The sequence below is a fragment of the Aythya fuligula genome, chromosome 1, assembly GCF_009819795.1.
Source record: "Aythya fuligula isolate bAytFul2 chromosome 1, bAytFul2.pri, whole genome shotgun sequence".
Taxonomy (NCBI): domain Eukaryota; kingdom Metazoa; phylum Chordata; class Aves; order Anseriformes; family Anatidae; genus Aythya; species Aythya fuligula.
The window spans coordinates 52,657,069-52,674,906 of NC_045559.1; positions in this window are offsets into that span (position 1 = coordinate 52,657,069).

A 17,838-nucleotide genomic window follows, 5' to 3' on the forward strand; every position below is an offset into this window, starting at 1 on the left:
ATGGTAATCAGGAAAACTGACATTCAAGACTGAAGATACTGCTTTTCAACTCTGGCCTTTGTATGAAGAACTAGTTCACACCTTTTCTTAGCCTGCCTCAGAGGAAAAGTAACTAACAGAGCCTCACCCCTGGGGAACAGAAAAAGAAACCAATAATCTTATGTGATGCTTCTGGCAGCTAGCCAATTTTCTGGACTGAATAGAGTATCTTTCCAAGTCAATATCTTCATTATGCATCTTGATTGGGGGGTTTACTGGCCTCCAAGCTAAAAGAGAAGAAACAACAAATATTTTTCTTCAAAAAAAACCTTTCCCATCAATAGTTCTTTTCTATAAAACTTCATGACAATCTTTTCCCACACAGCCTAACAATACATTTTTTCCAGACTGCATTCTTCTTCTTGGTTCATCTTCAAGCCAATGAAGACTCTTTTCTTAGCTTCTGCCTTTTTTTCAATATGGAATAAGGAGAAGTCTCTACATAATGGAGCAGATTTATTTGAAATCAATCCCAATTACAATTTTAGCTTTGCAATTTAATGGTGTGTGGCCTGATTCTTGTAGGGGAAAAAAAAAAAAAAAAAAAAAAGAGGAAAAGCAGTGCTGTGGTTACCTCCCTGGCTTCAGTTGTTACTGCTGGATCCACCAGTGCTCCTCTTTGTAGTCACAAGCATCAGGAGAGAAGTTTATAATGGCAGATCTCAGCATAAGATCAGGCAATTACTTGTAATCGGAAGATTTCAAACAGTGCAAATGTTACAGTAGGTAACAGTGCTCAAGACAAGAAATTATCTTCTTGTTTAGTAATGAGAATACATAATTCTTGTGAATTTTACGCTGAAAACATCAGCAGCGGCTTTGCCATTCTCACCATTACCATAAGAGTAATTACCATAAGAGTATGGTAATTACCATACTCATACATAATTACATTACTCATACATAAAAGTATGGTAATTTACTCCATTACTCTTATGGTAATTACCATTACCATAAGAGTAATGGTGAGAGGTTAGGTTGTAGGTTCACATAGTATAACAGCTATGGTAGATCCCAGAAAATGAAGTAACCAAAAATAATTCCATTTTATTTAGACGCATTAGAACCACACTACACAGAAAAAAAAATAATAGATTTTTTAGAAGTTTGTTTTGCTAAAAGAAAATTCAATTTCTGCCTTATGGAGTTTGTAGTAGCTTTAGTAATAAAATTATCCAGTTACTTTAATATTTTAAAAATAAAAATGTGATTAGGTGTGCTATGATTAGTCATAATTGAAAGAGCTTGCATTAACTTCGTTGTATTTAATTGATTCCTGGAGTAAAATTTTGATATATTGTAGGTAATTGGATTTTCATCTTGCATTTCCAGCAAGCCAGTTTTTCTGCCCTCTGTTTCTTTTGTTAACCTTTTCTGCCCCCATTCCAGTCTTTCAGTTCTTGAAATGACAGAGTTCAAAGATCTGATCACAAGACTGGATAGATCTTGTGGAGCATAGCCCTTAATTTTATGTGTCAGTAATTTTTAAGCTGTACAAGCAAGCTTGTTAGATCTCCAAATGAACATATTTTATTTGTTCTTGCTAGCATGTGAGGATAGTAACACCAACACAGTGCCTCAAGACCTTGCTGTCTCTGTGACAGAGAACACACAGATCTTTATGACCTCAGAGAAAAATGCAGTCAATTCATGTTGAACTGCTGATTTCTGACTACTGCCCCCTTTTCATATAGCTGCAGCTAGAGACTTCTTCCTCTGTTTGGAAATATCATGTATCAGTGCACAGGGAGTAAGTACATCTTACAATAAGCATAAATCACCTTCCATCAAGTATCAAGGAACAAATGCCTCACCTCAGATGCGTACCCAGCATTATGTCTTTGAAAGGCAAATATGTCTGGTGGCATGACAACATTACAGGAAAACATTTTGTAGGACTTGCTGCTTTCATACATCATGCAGAGTATATTTCAGGGCATCCTGGAAAGAAAGCAAATTTCAGCAGCTTTCCTAGTTTTGATGTTTTCAGATCACTTTAGAGGCAGATTAATGAAATTTTCTTGTATCAATTCTTTACAGAAATAAAAAGGTACAATTCGATCAGAAATAGAAAACAACACATATGAGAAACCACTGAGGGAACTGGATCTGTTTCATCTGGCAAAATGGAGGCTGAGGGGAGACCTCATCACTCCCTAAAACTGCCTGAAAGAAGGTTGCAGCGAGGAGGGTGCCAGTTTCTTTACTCACATGACAAGTGGTAGAACACAAGGAAACGGCCTCAAGTTGCACCAGGGGAGGTTTAGATTAGATGTTAGGAGGAATTTCTTCATGGAAAGGGTGGTTAGTCATTGGAACAGGCTGCCCAGGGAAGTCAAGTCACCATCCCTAGAGGTATTTTACACATGTGGATGTGGCACTTAGGGACATGATTTAGTGGTGGACTTTAGTTGGTGGTTGGACTTGATGATGTTATGTATCTTTTTCAATCTAAATGATTCTATGATCCTATAAAATCATTATTCCAGATTTCCTATGCACATCGCAAACCATATTTTCTTGAAAGAAAGCTAAAGATTCATTTCAAAGCACTGTTAATAAATTTATAGTCCAAGTAAACATGTGTGTCTTTGCATTCAACCACTAGGTCAATAAAACATTTACAAAACTTGGTTCTGAAAATGAAGTGCAAACCTCTACAGGGGACACTCAATACTCATGTAAGTTACTAATTATACTACTTTATGGGTTTAAATTTACCGGTGGATTTCATGCTATTGTAAAATGAAGCATAAGTTCACTTAAAGTAATACGTTTAGTTTTTCATATCCTCTGATGTCATCAGTATTCATTTATTAAAATTCTACTGCAGCATACCATTGTATTATGCGTGGAGTATTTTCTTGTATCAAGTTGTGGACTGCACAAATTTTTCCAGTGATGGCATAGAACAGTTTAGAAAACAAAATGAAACAAAGCAAAACAACAACAACAACAAACATAGACCCACAGACTGCTGCAAAACAATCCATGGCCCTGTTTTCTTCATGTCACATTTTACTAGCTGCCTAGAAGTAATTCCTGGAATCTCAAGATGTGTGGATTACAAACTGGAAAGCAGATTTTACTATTGGGCTATCCTCCTCGTAGCTGGGGTCTGGATGCTAAAGTCAAGTCATAAGCAATCCAGGGCCGAAAAACAAGTAATTGCAAATCACATTCAAGAAGGAAGGAAAATAGAGTAAAGGCTGTAAAAAGGTCTGTGTCAGACCTTAGTTATATCTTTTGAATATAAATCTTTCCAGATAGATCTATTTAGATTAGCCTTTGTTAAATGTAGTGGTTTCATTAACAACTTTTTACCCTAATAGAGTAGGCATCATTTTTTAAGGAGAGGCCATTTGAGTTCCACTGGAGTAGGGACAGTCACTTCCAGGTGGGAAAATTTATTTATGGGTATTCACATGATGAGGGTAATGAATGAAGTCAAAGGAGAAAGAGATGAATACAGTGTAGGAGTCCTTCATCACATTAGACATTAGCCTGGGACGCCTGGGATTGCTAGCACGGAAACATCATGTATTTTTTGATGAAGAAAGGGAAGAGTCAGTGCCCTCATACATCCCTCCACTTTACTTAAGACCCTACTGGCACCGTATGGGCCATTTCTCTTTGCTAAGCACTTTTTAAATTTAAAGACTTTAATGTGCCACTAAATGATACATTAAAATCTCTCTCTCTATTGGAGAAGATTTGGAATTGCTTTTGGATATCTAGTTAAAACCTCCAAGATCCAAGAATCTCATGTGAGGTCAGGAAGCACAAGCTCTGGATGAATTTATATTTAACAGACCTGAACTTCTGGTTTACCTGGTTTCTTCTAAACTAGGTAATGCAATTTATTCTATGCTAACCAATAATGTAAGAAAAACATTTTTGGCTCAACAGTGGTGCCAGGCTTTCAGCATTTGTGAAGTTTTCAAAATAATGCTATCTTCATTCCATAAAAAAGACTCTTCAGTAAAGACATGTGAAGACTGTGAAGAATGTAATAATTTTATGCAAGATCTGATTGTGACAAGATCACTGCTAGAGGGACCTTTTAAAACATATGGAAGGATTTTTTTTTGATCCAAATCCTGAAACTGGATATTCAGGTATTGTGGTATTGCATTTTAAATGGTGATAATATGAAGAAATCCTTCTTCTTAAAGGATTTCTGCTTCCATTTTCTTATTCCAATATTCAGTTTGGTTTAAATTTTCTCTCTCCTTACCTACATTCTAAGCATTTAGAGAACTACTGAAAAAAATATTATGGAAGATATGCTGTATTCTTCACTTCAGTAATACCCTTCCTAAGAGGATATTTTCAGTGATAGAACCAGGTCATTAACAAAGAAACCTTGTTTTACTCTTTGTATTTTTATAACAAACTTGATTTTGGCCTTCTTATAAAGCAATTCTTAGCTAAAGTTGGGACCTTGCTTAATAATAGCAAGTTGTCCTTTTAAAGGGTTGTGTTCCATATCTTAGTGACTACTCAACATGACTAAGATCAACAGTACTTTTAGTCAGTAAATGGGGAACTGATGGAAGCTGTGTGTTTTGGACAAATAAATAAATAAATAAAACATCTTTCTGACCTTACAAGTATTTCTTAGTGAGAGTTCGAATGATGTCAGATTTTGTCACAGAAAACCAACAGAAGGAATATTAGTAATATAAGTCAGTGAATTGGGAGTGGAGAAAGAACCAATATAAGGCTCAGTAAGTGTTCCTCACAAAATATACCCTGTTTCCAAAGGGGGGCTTCACTTTAATTATTTTTGCTTCAGATTTCATCCATTGAATTATGAATTTCTTACAAGAGACTTAAAAAAGTGTCTCACTTCTCCAGAGAAAACTGAAAACTGTCTCAAATAATGAGCTGCTGGCTTTGTGGAATTGCCTCCTTTGTTGTCATGGAAACTAAAGTTATGAAAAATGGAATGAAAGAAGCTGATGATGCCTCCCCTAGTTCTGCTATAACTCTTGGAGTTGTTACTGTTCCTTAACACAGATAATTATTTTTAAAACTTCAGATCAAAGAATGGAACAATATAGAGTTTTGTTAAAGAGTACATAACTGGAGCATACTAATGCTTGTTCATCAATATCCCACAGAAGTGTAAAACAAATTCTAATTCCAGCAAAGGTAGTCAAAATTTACCAATAAAGTGATCCAAGTGATACACATTATTGTTCTTCATATCTTTGGAAACTTCCACCTGTGGGAATTAATCTCTTTCTAAAGATTAACTGACAGTTATTCTAGGCCTATACCTTCTTCAAATGTTGTTTCCCTAAGGTTAGTGTACAAAACTCTTCCAAAACAAAGCTGTGCACTGTCTCATACAACACAAATCACCTGAACAAAATCTAGCATGTATTTTATTTAAAAGAGCTGTCTCATGGGAACAGCCTAGCAAAAAGTCAGCAAGTCAATTGGTCTACCCAATTTATAGCCATTATCTCAAATCCATAACCAGCTTCCAAAAAAAGAATCTTGTACTTGAGTAGTCCCACAGGTGACTAACATGGCCATTTTACTGTGGTAATCATCTAAATCAACCTCTATATTAAGAAGGTATATGTACTATCAGGACCAAATTGGAAGTAGTTTTTACTGGAAATATACAGGTGTTTGTTGGGCATCAATGCAAATCCAAACTTTGGTTTATTTTTTCCTGTCAATCTGAAAAGTAGATATTCTCTTTAGCTGGTCACAAGAAACTTTGCAGGTAAATACTGGGCATTTCAATTCTATTTCCTTCAACCAAAACCAGTCCTAGCCCTCACAGACATCTTTTCAAGACTACCAGGAAAATCTCATTTCTTACAAATGTTATTTTAATAATCTTAAAGGCTCTGGGTCTTATCTGTGGACCTTCTGCGATAATTCTAGGCTATTTAAATAGATTCCTCCAGCTCAAAAACTTGAAAGAAAGGAAGAAAGACAAAGACTAGTAGTCCAGACGTAAGTAGTGGCTGTCTGAAGTTAATAGTGACAGTTTTTTCAACAATCTCTTTTGACAAATTTGATGTTATGTGTTTTCACTACTGCACAAACAGATACAGTTAGTAGTAGCTAGAAACCAGTTATGATGGGCTCTGCCTTTTCTAAAAGGCAGTTATCAGGCATGTAATATCCCTTTCTATATAGTCAATAAACGCTTAGAGCACTGGATGTACAGCTAACATCTTAGAAACATGGAATCATGGAATGGTTTGGGTTGGAAGGGAACTTAAAGACCACTCAATTACACCTCCCTGCCATGGACAGGGATACCACCCACTAGATCAGGTTGGCCAAGGACCCATCCAGGCTGGCCTTGAACACCTCCGGGGATGGGGCATCCACAGCCTTTCTGGGCAGCCTTGCCAGTGCCTCAACACCCTCTGAGTAAAGAATTTCTTCCTAATATCTAATCAAATTCTATTCTCCTCCATCTAAGGTGATTCAAATTTAAGCAAAGCTACCTTCTCTAACTCTTTAGTTAGAGGCTTGGTGAAAATACTTTCCAGTTTTTCTGTTGAAGCTGTGTGCTCTGCAGCAATGAACTTATCTTACTAGTGAATGGACAACAGGAGTATGATGATCAGCAGTTTGGCTGTTCCCATGTGAAAGAGTAATCAAAGATTTTTTTACTCTCCTCCTATGACTGATTGCACTTTTCCTTAAAAACAAAACCAACACAACCTTGAACAAATGGCAGAAGCATTTCTGAGAGGAGATCTCTGACCACATGGCACCTCTTTGTTTTCTGCTTGCTGTGTTAGGGCCCACACCTTCTGTCTGGGGATCAGTCCGGGGAGCTGTCTGATGAGTGGCAGTTTGCACTGTCCATCTGGGGTGTCTGTCTTGTCCCAGTACCTCTGTAAGCAGTCAAGGTGCTTAAGTCAAAGTTTTGTTTTTCATTTTCAGACATGAAAGGATTAATATCGCAGTCCTTAACATGATGTCTGCCTAAAGCGATGTCCCTAAACCTTTATTGAATCTGATCCTTTTTTTTTTCTTCTTCAATTTTGCACTGTTAAGTGATGAAATTACTGTTTTATGTCACTGTTTTATTTCACTGCTTTCCTTGTTCACAAGGATATTGCCAGAAAAACCCTATAGCTTGTGAGTTGCTCAGGTACTAAATTAATGATGACCACAAAAATGAGTATCTAAAACAATACAATAAAATGCTTTTTCAATTTATGAATCTTAAAAAAAACTTCCATAAATTAAAATCCATTAAAAGATATTCTCACACTTTCCATGAGAATAGAATTTCATATGAAAATACTAAAAGTAGTATTAGCAGATAAAATATAGGAACAGAAAAGTGAAAATAAAAAACATTTTGTTCTTTCTTTAGAAAAATATTAGATTATATAGAAATTAATGAAAAATATACCAAGCATGGACAATAAATCAATTAATAAGAGTTTTGTATTGCTTTCAGCAAAGTCAGGATTTTACTTTTTCAGTTTCTCCTTTGACTTCGCTTTGACTTTATTCAGACTTGTTCATTCTGATTCACATCATGCTTAACTTTAACTTCTTGTCATTGAAACCTAAAGCCAGGATTACTTGAAGGACATGTTAGAGTGCTTTCTCTAAATCACACCTTTGCCAAATCTGGTTTAATCATATTGTTTTGCTTAAAGAATGTTCATTCTTTAAGATCTATCTCCTGGATTTGTGTCGTTAAGTAAAAGTTTTGGCTGCATTTTTTTTTTTTTCCTGTGTTTTCTTTAATAAGCACCCTGTCTTTTAGGCTGCAGATAAAAACAAGAAAATATGACTTTAAAATCCCATAAAGGCATATGTTATAGAAAACAAATAAAAATAGCCTCAAAGGATTATTTTTACAGCTGTTTCTTTTGACCTAACTCCTTGAAGTTATATTTTCAGTGATATAGGATCAAAATCTCAAGACACAAGTAGGAAATAACTACGTTTTCCAGGACAGATATAGTCTTGTTCCAGTGAAAGAAAACAGAAAATTCATGAGCCTTGCATATGAATGTTTGAAGAAATGTTAAGGAATTAAGGCATTTGCTTACCCTTAGGAACAATGAAGACATTAGAAGTGTTACCTTAGGTTACATTCTGCATACAATTTTCACTTTCCAGAAAATTTGTGAAGGCAGCAAAATTTAAGATATTCTTTTACCTTATGCAGTCTGCTGATCCACAGACTGAAACCTGCTTGATTTATGACCATATATAATTCCTTTCAACAAGATAATAATATCACTAGCATCAATGATACCTTAATGATCAAAAGTAGAACAGCTTAGAAATTTTATTTTATTTTATTATATAAATAAAGAAATTAGATGGCTTTTCTCTTTTCTTTTTCTTTCTTTCTTTCTTTCTTTCTTTCTTTCTTTCTTTCTTTCTTTCTTTCTTTCTTTCTTTCTTTCTTTCTTTCTTTCTTTCTTTCTTTCTTTCTTTCTTTCTTTCTCTCTCTCTCTCTCTCTCTCTCTCCCTCCCTTCCTTCCTTCCTTCCTTCCTTCCTTCCTTCCTTCCTTCCTTCCTTCCTTCCTTCCTTCCTTCCTTCCTTCCTTCCTTCCTTCCTTCCTTCCTTCCTTCCTTCCTTCCTTCCTTCCTTCCTTCCTTCCTTCCTTCCTTCCTTCCTTCTCTCTTTCTCTCTCTTTTATCATTTATGTTTGTTAGGACCTTTTATACACAAAGTTAACATAATTCCCACAAGAAGTCAACCTTCTATTATTTATTTATTTATTTATTTATTTTCATTGACATAACTTCTTCCTCTGTTCTGGGGTGAAATTAAATTGGTACTGATACATCTAAACATAAGCATACCTCAGAAATCTCAGCTTATCTCAGATCAGATGAGGGAGCTATGTTTAACCACTGGAACATTTTCACAGAAGCTCATTCTCCATTATTGCAAGTTTCCACAAGGACCCCTGAAAACAATTACTTCTGAGCCCTGTATCTAATATCTTTTTCAATAACTGCAATTCTGATTCATCACTAATTAACATTTTGAATTCAAGATTTTTTTTTTCTAAAATGTATGCTCTAGTTCAAGTACAACTGTGTGATATGAAGTAAAATTAATTAAACCCTGTGGACTGTTAGTTTAATTTTGAATATTGGAGAGGATTACTCTCATCAAACTGAATTTCTTGAAGTTAGGCACCTAGTTTAAGTTAATTGTTTAGGATCCCTCTGTATCCCATTAGTAGAATAAGTATATTCAGACACTGGGTCAGACATCTACCACTGTCAGGTAGGTGTCAAAGACAGGAGAGATAGTATTTTTTTATGTTAGCAATGCCTCTCCCTCTCTCCGGCTATTGACTGTGGTGATATCTGGATGACCAGCATAAAGTTAATGATACCTAAGTTTTTATTACTAAAATGAAGTGCAATAAATCCCATTCTGTAATGAAGTCCTCATCACCACTGTTATTTGACACCAGGAAGCAGATTCTGTAAGGTGTGTTTCTGTGCTGTATCCTTGCACTGGCAGCAGCATCTTTTCTCTTTCAGAGTGCACCCTCAGCAAGTATGCGGATGATACAAAGCTTGGTGGAGTGGCTGACACACCAAAGGCACATGCAGCTATTCTGAGAGACCTGGACAGGCTGGAGAGCTGGTGGAGACGAACCTCATGGTGTTCAACAAGGGCAAGTGCAGGGTCCTGCAACTAGGGAGGAACAACCACAGGCACCAGTACAGGTTGGGGGCTGACCTGTTTGAGAGTAGCTCTGTAGAGAGCAACTTGGGGGACATGGTAGACAACAAGGTAACCATGAACCAGTTTTATGCCCTTGTGGCCAAGAAAACCAATGGGATCCTAGCTTGCATCAGGAGGAATGCAGACAGCAGGTCAAGCGAGGTGATCCTCCTTCTCTACTCAGCTCTGATGAGGTCACACCTGGAATATTGTGTGCAGTTCTGGGCTCCCCAGCACAAGAGGGGCATAGAACATCTAGAGAGAGTCCAGCAAAGGGCCACGGAGATGATTACGGGATCTGTCTTATGAGGAGAGACTAAGTGAGCTGCGCCTGTTTGGCCTAGAGAAGAGAAGATTGGGAGGGGATGTTATCAATCTCTATAAATACCTCAGGGGACAATGTAAAGACAATAAGGCCAAACTCTTCTCAGTGGTGGCCACTGATAGGACAAGGGATAATGGGTATAAATTGAACCACAGGATGTTTCATTGCCGTATAAGGAAGAACCTTTACGGTTCGGGTGACAGAGCACTGGAACAGGTTGCCCAGAGACGTTGTGGAGTCTCCTTCTTTGGAGATATTCAAAACCCACCTGGATGCAATCCTCTGTAACATTCTCTAGGTGATGCTGCCTGAGCAGAGGAGTTGGACTAGATAATCTCTGGAGGTCTCTTCCATCCTCAACCATTCTGTGATTCTGTGTGATTCTGTGCTTCTCTCTGTGCTTCTCTGTGCCTCTGGCCCTGCTGCCTGCTGTCCTCCCTATAGGCCAGCCACTCCCAGCTCCGCTTCTGTCATGGGGTCATGCCTGCCTCTGATGGCTGACAAGTAGAAAACTCACTGCATCAAAGGAGCAAATTCCTGAATATATATGGCAGTGGGATAACAGACCATTCTCCTTCTGAGCAGATATTAACTTTCCCTAATGGGAGAGGTGAAAATATGGAGGTGCCAAGAAAGAACTTGAAGGAAAAAGCCTCAAGGGAAATGGAGAAAAACAAAAAGAATGGTTGCAGCAGAAGAAACAAAATGTAGGACTTAATGTTGTGTAGGTGTAAAAGAAGGTGATTTATAAAGAACCACAGAAGAAGAGGCTGTTGAAAGAAAGACAGAGGAGACATAATTCAGGTTTTATTTTTATGAGAGACTTGAATGATCTCTCATAAAAAACTGTTCAGCACAGCCTGGCTAGTGAATGGTTAAACTGGTTCTCTTGAATAACCTATAGATTGACATTTGTTTCCATAAATTATTCACTGAATACCTACAAATAACAAACTTATTTGTTGTAACTGGCTTTCAAGCAAAAAAAGGGTGAAATTTTCAATACATTATTCAAACAGCTGGAGTTCAGATATGTTTTTATGTATGTCGGCCACAAATACACTTGAGGTGTTATTAGATGGCAAGTGTGATAAACTGGGCATTTCCTTTGCATCAAATGCTATTGATTGCTGAGCTCAGAGGGCCATTGTCTGCTGAAAATGTGGAGTATTTGAGCTTTTGCCAGTTCCTTGTTGCTGAGCAACGGCATTTGTCCCTTCCAGTTTCTTGTGTATGTAGCTTGTACATATGGATTAAACTGAATGTAGAATGAAAACTGCCTTAACTATTTAATGACCATATAAAATATCCTCTCTGTTTAGAAAGTAAGGGCTGCCAAGCAGTACATTTTCAAGATTCTCCTGTACAGCTTTTGCTACGTATAACACATAGCTGACAGGGAACAGATAGAGGCAGGGCTGCTCGCTGAGGGATGGGGAGCAGAGAGCCAAGGAGTCCATCCTTGTGCTAGCCAGGCAGGGACTCAAATCCAGGGCTGAGCTCCACAGCACCCAAGCAAGTCATGGGGCTGACCAACAGTTGGTGGCCAGGCCCAACCAAGGGCACAGGTCATAAAGCACCGGTGGCCCATACAGGTTGCCAGGCCACAGGCTCTAGCAGGCCAAGTCCAGCCAGAGCTCTGGACTTCTGGGTGGGCCCACCTGGGTGCAGCCTATGGCCCAGCAGCGCAGGGCTGGAAGCTGTAACCCTGCCCTGCTGTGGCCTGGCTGGGGCAGAGACTGCTGGCCCTCAGGGTTACAGGGCATCCTGGGCATGGGGCAGGTTGGGGAGCCAAGGACACTGGGCTGGTGGTGCCCACAGGGCCTTGGCAATGTGGTTGGTAAATATCTGTAGTGAGAGTCACACGTGTCCAGATTATTTTGTAATGCTGAAATTCTGGATAAAACATTAAGACCTTTTACTACATTTTAGGTAGCATAATTTGTTTACTATTATTATTAATTATTTTTAAAATCTGTAATGACTGTGCAAGCAAAAAAAAAAAGTATTCGTTAACAGTGAGACTGTTTTTCAAAATTTGGGCTGTCAGCAGTATGTCACCACCACAGGAAAATGAGAGCATTTTTGTAAGATCCACAGTTAGGTGAAACTGGGATTCACATGGCAGTGCTAAAATTATGTTGACCTTTTCATCAGTCACTTTGAAATGTCAGAATTTTTCAACTGACTTCACACAGCACCTTTAGATACATTCAAAGCACCTGTTTTCTATCCAGTATTTTAAATTTTAATATTGAGTTCAAATAGCTATGTTAACAAACAGAACAAAAAGTGATTTCCCTCATATTTCCAAATGGAATCCCAAAGGTAAATTCAAAGTCACTTGTGTTCAAGTAGGAAGTTATTGGTGAACTTCCAGCTATTGGTGAGCTTCCAACTCTTTCAGCTTCAATGAGATTCACAGTGTTTAATTAGAATGTTTTTATGTCTCACTGATGAAGTTAAGCAGCAGACATTTTAAGCTTGTTGAGAAACAGTCATGTTGTATTGAGTTACTCATATCTAAGAGTGGTTTTGGTGAAAAGCTAATTCATCTTTTTTATTCTACTATTTCTATCTGGAATCTTACTGGTGCCAGCAATGTAACTTTTGACTGCCACCTGAAAAAGTGATTGGTAGTCCTACAGCAGATGAAAACTTTTCTAGATATTGGATTTGATAACTAAAAGGAAATATTGGCTGAAGCTTAAATTCTGAAAACCTATATCAGATTTCCATTAAGAGATAAGGCTGGCTCAGCAAATGCTTACCAGGGTAAGCATCTCTACATAGAATGTGGTCTGCACCAATACCTAACTGGTATGTGCTGTCTCTTTCAAGAATAGTGTTATAGCATATAACCATAGAATTATAGAATGGCTTGGGTTGGAAGGGATCTTAAAGATCATTTAACTTCAACACCCCTGCCATAGGTAAGGATACCACCCACAAAATCAGGTTGGGCAAGGCCCCATCCAGGCTGGCGTTGAACACCTCCAGGGATGGGGCATTAACAACTTCTCTTGGCAGCTTGTTCCAGTGCCTCACCACCCTTACAGTGAAGAATTTCCTCCTAACATCTAGTCATTTATATGGACATGAAATCTTACATTACAGGACGATTCAGGAGGAAGACTCTCACAGTAAGTAAAGCAAGAGAAGAAATCCAATCATTTGCAAGGTTTCTCTATGAAAAAAATCATTTTCAGGATCAGAACATGTGATTACAGAGAACAAGTATAAGGCAGTGGTTAAACAAACAAAGAACATTGTTTAGTTTTTTAATTACTTGAAAACTGCTGTTCTTCCATACTTCTAGATTGCATAAACAAAACAAAACAAAACAAAACAAAACAAACAAAAAAAAAGATATATGAAAGAATTTCCCACATGAAGATGATTTCTATGTGAAAGCTTACAGACATTTACCACAAATAAGTTAATTATGTATATCTGACTTTCTCAGCCCTTTTCTGGATACAAACATATATTCTCTGAATGCATCATAGCACCCCAACTCTTCAAACTGGTTCAGACATACATCACAAATTCTAAAATATTCTTCTCTCTTTTTCTAGCTCAATGCCAAGAACAGGTAAGATTTAGGTCTTCATCTGTTATTATTTTCTTTTACACCCAGAGTATCTTCTGGAGGAAGTTGCTAACTTGAAGTAGAAATTACAGTCTACCCAATAATGTCCATGTTTTATTGCAAGATGACAAACATCCTGTGTGTGAAGAGCATTTTATATTACTTCAGGGAATATGGTTCAGTTTTAATGCATGCTGCTTGAAGTCCTAACTATTAAGGAAAATGATTTTTTTGGTGAGAAGTATGAAAATAGCTAGTTTAAAATGACTCTTTAAATGTTCCTATTTAATTATCCCTAAAAAAAAAAAAAAAAAAAGTAAATATGGTTTTCCTGTGGTTTATTTTTTTTTCTTCTTTAGCATACTTGGGATGTTGTAGTATAAGTGCGGGTATAGTAGAAGACTTTTCTAAACAGCTATTTTGGTTCACCTAAGCAGTTCTGAATTCAATGTATGAATGGAGGTAAGATGAGTAGGACTAAATGACACAGGTTGTCAAATGGAATAACTTGATATAAGTGTTTTATTACCTGGCCATTTTGGCTATTGATTGCATTTCTTAGCATCAAGAGTGTTATGTTCTCAACCTTACATTAATACAAATATAATCTGCATATGTACTTGGATTTATATATACACATGGTTGTGTATATAATATATATAATAACTCTGTCATGCCCTGGAAATAATAGGATAGTAAGTTTTGATCAGAAGCTTTACATTAAAGTAATGTTACTATAGTTAATCTATTTTAGTCATCCACTGTTAATATAAATTATTAATATATCTGATTCAGTGTCAGTCATTCTACTTTGTAATAAACACAGAAAAGTAGAATTGGATAGGACAAATTCAGAAAATAAATTTCAGAGTTAATGTATTACAATGACAGTAACAGCTAGCAATAACTGTATTGGTACAACTGCAACTGGTACTTATGCATTTTTGTTAGAGAAATACAACAAATCATACACAGTGAAAGTAAAATAATGACATAAATTAATTAAACTATATTCATATTATGACAAAATATTTCTGGTGAAAAAGGGCATGAGTGCTGAACTAACAACATAATCTGTTATGCTGATGTGTTGGTCTCATCCTGTGATTTTTTTTTTTTTTGTGCAGTGATTTATGTGCAGTTGCCTGTGTTCTGAGCTGCTTTCTTAACATCAAGAGAAAGGTCTGGAGAAGTACAAAAGGCAACAGGGATACAGATATCATACAAATAGTACAAATACAATAAATCAATATAGAATCGTAGAATCAGTTAGGTTGGAAAAGACCTCTAAGATGATCAAGTCCAACTATATTAAAAATGATGAAACAAAAAGATAAAATAATCTCAAATCCTTGTTAAATCCTCAGAACAGCAACACCACTGCTACAGCAGTAAACTGATAGATCCATTCAACTCTGTAATGTGAGTCTTGTAGAAGTCTTGCTGAAGAATCCTGTGAAGAGAATGCTGGAGTTCTGCCTTAATTGCAGATTTATGCAAGCATGGATTTTCCTACTGAGTTAGGTCAAGGTTTCACATAGCTGTGTTAGGATTTACCTAGAAATTTAATGGAATTTACATCTTCCCTTCAGTCCCTCATAGTCATTACTTTGCATCACGCTGCAAATATTCTTCATATGACAGAGAAACTCCACAAGATGTGCATTAAAAGTGGTATTCATTTTCTTGTGACAGCATCACTAATTGTGTGAAGAGAACTGGAATACTGGAATTCACTAACTGTGTGAAGAGAACTGGAATACACTTACCTGACCCTGTTCATTCTTGCAGCCAAGCTTATTTTAATTTTGCTTCATCTACTCCCTACAATTTATGCTAAAACAAATAGATTATGCAAAATCAAAAGCTGTATGCTTAGAAATATATCCAGTTAAAAGTCTTATGAAACTAATATTCATATGGCTTTGCAACGTCAAGTGTTTTGTTACAGTATGAATTGAAGTAATGATTGGATGGCAACGATGATGGTACAAATAAGCATCTTTTTTGATAAGCAGGCATTTGTAACCAATGTTACTGAAGGAATGACCTAGAAAGAAGTCCCTGCATTGCACATTTGGCTTTGGAGATGATGATATAAAATTTTCTTCATAAATGGAGTAATCTGCAATTTAAAAAATCCTGAAGTTGTTGGACTCCCTTTACAGCCATAGAAAGACAATTCTGGAACTGTGCTTCTCTGAGAGGCTTTCTAAATTCTAACCAAAATTTATTCATGCCCAGTTTGTTTGTATTTGTTTTTATGCCAAAATTGTTCTTTAGATTAAATAGCTCTTATTCCTCTCTCTTGTTTATCCCCAAAGTGTTTATAGAGTGACTGTATTCCCTCTCAGCTTTTGTTTTGCTAGGCTAAACAAGGCAAGCTCTGTTGACAGATGGTTGGCCAGAACCCAGCCAGGCGAAGCTGACACACCAGCTTCAGAAAGCCAGGAGCAATCACTCTGTTCAGGCTACCTCCAGACTCTATTGCATCCTTTCAGAGATCTGAGAGTAGATAAACATTCTCTTGGGCTGTAGCTGTCTCAGTTCTTCCCATTCGCCAATTACTATTTATTTATTTATTAATATTTGTCAGTCAGATGCTCAAACTCTTTTATGGACATGGGAAGTGTAACTGTAGTCTGTGTTGACATAACTGGACTAATTTTGATCTAATAAATTTGTACACCAACATAAATGAAAAGTGAGCAATCTGAAGAGGGGGCAGTAAAAAGCTGTTATGGATCCTCAACTCTTATTTCACAATTGAGGTATGGTGAAGTCCTTGCTATCAATGCTATTGCTTCCTTTTTGCAAAGTGAGCTTTGCTACATGGGTATATGATGACATGTATACTACGGAGTCACACCAATATCTGCTGTGTGTACATATTTTCAGGTGAAATCTCCCCAATCCTGGAAAAGGATTTGAATGCTTATAGAAAACCAGAAATTTATAGAAATCATGAGAAATCCTAGATTTTTTTTTCCTTATTTATTTAAAATGAACCTGGCAACAACAATTAATTTCTCCTTTTGAACCACAGATGTTATGGAAAATAAATTGTTTGTTTCAGATTTCAAGTTACTCTCCTTTCCCATCTTAAAAATATTTTGCAGTCATAAAGTGGCTCCTTACCAACAGTGCTGGCTGCTTGTCAAGATGGGTGAGGTAATCCCTGCATATAGTGTTCAATTTTAGGAACTGGCTAATCTCCAAACTGTAAAAATGAATAGGTTAGGCTGTTGAAATAGGCTTTGAAATCTTGTTCTTGTAAATCTTCCATGGGAAAATATAAATTGTGCCACCTATGAATAGTTTTATGACTAAAAGATCTGGTCAAGGTTCGTTCCACACACATGTTCTGCTACTAAAGAAGTCAAACCTAAAAGGAGTATTTATCAGGACCAATGATGCATACATAGCTATCTGCTTTTCTCCTTCCCTCCCCCCTCTCTCCTCTCCCACAGTCCTTCAATCTCTTCCTCTCTTCCCTCCTTCCTACCCTGTTTCTTATACCCAAGATTCTCTATTTTATCATATGTCATGGAATGATTTCTGTGAAGCTGCTGAAATGTTTACATATTTGAATGAATCAGGGGCGTAATTTTCAGTGCCAAAATCAGTCTGGTACAGCATTTTCTTGATTTATTATGATATAGATCATCTGATTATGACAATATTTTCTGTGTTCAATCTGTTTAACTTGTTCTTTCTCAATATAATTTTTCCTTATTTCCTAATTCTTTCAGTTTCTCTTTTTCTTGTTAGAACTGTACTTAAAGAAATTTGAGCAATATGAGAAATGAGAAAATATATTCATTTTGACATCACTGACACTATGCTTATATGTTATGTCGTTTTTCTTTCATCCTCCACATGAATGCACATGATTAAATACTTCAGCACAAACTGAAGCTTTGTTGGCTGTGGATGGACTTCTGATTTTTCAAAGCTATTGTAATATGAATAACATATTTATTCATTGCAATGCCATCAACAGAGAATGTTGCACCACAGAAGAACTTTAATCTTATACAGGTGTCTATTAACTGCTTTTTTTTTCCATCTGTATGAAGTCCCAGGTCAGTAAGTATAGTTGCAAGAACTGAACTCAAATACATATGGTATTCAATATATTAGTAAACTTCCTTAATACTATTAATGTAAATTCTG